Here is a 2,770-nt window from a genome sequence, read left to right on the forward strand (position 1 = left end):
CCAGTTGACCTAGATGTCCCCTGAAACCATGGTCCCCAGACCCCCACCACTGCTACACTGTCCCTTGAAGATTTTGGTTCTGTTCAGGAAACTTCTTAGCTTTTTTTTTAGTCCAGATGTGCTGACTTCCCCTGGAGTATGTGTTGTGCTTCCCTTCACCTAAGATAATTCTTGTTTACTCCCAGTTAATAAATTCTGTTCTCCCTCCCTCCCCACCCTCGTCACCATCAAAGGATGTTTTCTTCTGTGTTTAAACCTTTTCTTGAGCTCTTATAATAGTGGTCTTATACAATACTTGTCCTTTTGCAACTGACTAATTTCACTCAGCGTAATGCCTACAACATTCATCCATGTTATGAGATGTTTCGCAGATTCATCATTGTTCTTTATCTTTGCGTAGTATTCCATTTTGTGAATATACCATAATTTGTTTATCCATTTGTCCATTGATGGGCACCTAGGTTGTTTCCATCTTTTTGATATTGTGAACAATGCTGTAATTAACACGGGTGTGCGTAAATCTATTCGTGTGATGGCTCTTATTTCTCTAGGATATATTCTTATGGTACTTCTGTTTCTAGCTTAAGGAAGCACTAAATTGATTTCCAAAGCGGTTGTACCATTTTACTTTCCCTAGCAGTGTATAAGTGTTCTAGTCTCTACACAAACTCTCTAGCATTTATTATCTTGTGTTTTTTAGATTAATGTTAGCCTTGTTGGGGTGAGATAATCTCTCATTGTAGTTTTGATCTGCATTTCTCTAATGGTTAATGATCGTGAGCATTTCTTCATGTGTCTGTTAGCCACCTGAATATCTTCTTTGGCAAAGTGCCTGTTCATATCCTTTGCCCATTTTTTAATTGGGTTATGCATCTTTTTGTTGTTGAGGTTTTGCATTATCTTGCAGATTTTAGAGATTAGACAGTGACTGGATTTGTCCTAACCAAATTTTTGGTCCCAGTCTGTAGGTTGTCTTTTTACTCCTTTGGTGAAGTCTTTTGATGAGCATAAGTGTTTGATTTTTAGGAGTTCCCAGTTATCTAGTTTCTCTTCTGTTGTTTGTCTATTGTTAGCTATGTTTTGTCTTCTGTTTATGTCACATATCAGGGCTTCTAGTGTTGTCGCTATTTTTTCTTCCATGATCTTTATCTTTTTAGATTTTATATTTAGGTGTTTGATCCATTTTGAGTTAGTTTTTGTGTATGGTGAGAGGTATGGGGCTTGTTTCAGTTTTTTGCAGATGGATATCCATTTATGCCAGCACCATTTGTTAAAGAGACTGTCTTTTCCCCATTTGATGGACTTTGGGCCCTTGTCAGATATCAGCTGTTCATAGGTGAATGAATTACGTCTGGATTCTCAATTCTGTTCCATTGGTCTATGTATCTGTTGTTGTACCAGTACCAGGCTGTTCTGACTACCATGGCGGTATACTAGGTCCTAAAATCATGTAGTGTGAGGCCTCCCACTTTGTTCTTCTTCTTGAGTAGTGCTTTACTTATTCGGGGCTTCTTCCTTTTCCATACGAAGTTGGTGATTTGATTTGTTTCTCCATCTCGTTAAAAAATGCCATTGGAATTTGAATCAGGATTGCATGGTATCTGTAGATGGCTTTGGGTAGAATTGACATTTTCACTATGTTGAGTCTACCTATCCATGAGCAAGATATGTTTTTCCAGTTATGTAGGTCTCTTTTGTTTTCATTCAGTAGTGTCTTGTAGTTTTCTTTGTATAGGTCTTTTACTTCTCTGGTTAGATTTATTCCAAGGTATTTCATCTAACTGGGGGCTATTGTAAATGGTGTTGATTTAGTGATTTCCTCTTTGATGTTATCTTTGTTGGTGTAGAGGAATTCAACTGATTTTTGTATGTTTATCTTGTATCCTGATACTTCGCTGAAATCTTCTATTAGTTCCAGTAGTTTCTTGTGGATTCTTTGGGGTTTTCTGTGTATAAGAGCATATTCTCTGCAAATAGAGATACTTTGACTTCTTCCCTACCAGTTTGGATACCTTTATTTCTTTTTCTAGCCTAATTGCTTTGGCTAGGACCCCCGGCACAGTGTTGAATAAGAGTAGTGATAAAGGGCATCCTTGTCTGGGTCCCATTCTCAAGGAGAATGCTTTCAGACTCTCTCCATTTAGGATCATGTTGGCTGTTGGCTTTGTATAAATGCCTTTTATTTTGTTGAGAAATTTCCCTTCTATTTCTACTTTGCTGAGAATTTATATCAGGATTGGGTGTTGGACTTTGTCAAACGCCTTTTCTGCATCAATTGATAAGATCTTGTGTTTCTTGTCTTTTGTTTTATTTATGTGATGGATTACATTGATTGTTTTTCTAATGTTGAGCCATCCCTGCATAGCTGGTATGAATCCCACTTGGTCATGGTGAATTATTTGTTTTGATATATTGTTGAATTCTATTGACTAGAATTTTGTGGATAATTTTTGCATCTATGTTCATGAGGGTTATCGGTCTGTAATTTTCTTTTTTTGTGGTGTCTTTACCTTGTTTTGGTATCAGGGTTATGCTGGCTTCATAGAATGCGTTTGGAGTATTCCATCCTTTTCTATGCTCTGAAATACCTTTAGTAGTAGAGGTATTAACTCTTCTCTGAAAGTTTGGTAGAATTTTCCAGTGAAGCTGTCAGGGCCAGGACTTTTTTTTTGGGGGGGGGGAGTATTTAAATTACCTTTTCAATCTCTTCTTTGGTTGTAGGTTTATTTAGTTGTTCTACATCTGTTTCTGTTAGTTTAGGTAGGTAGTG

The sequence above is a fragment of the Trichechus manatus genome, unplaced genomic scaffold, assembly GCF_000243295.1.
Source record: "Trichechus manatus latirostris isolate Lorelei unplaced genomic scaffold, TriManLat1.0 scaffold00013, whole genome shotgun sequence".
Classification (NCBI taxonomy): Eukaryota; Metazoa; Chordata; class Mammalia; order Sirenia; family Trichechidae; genus Trichechus; species Trichechus manatus.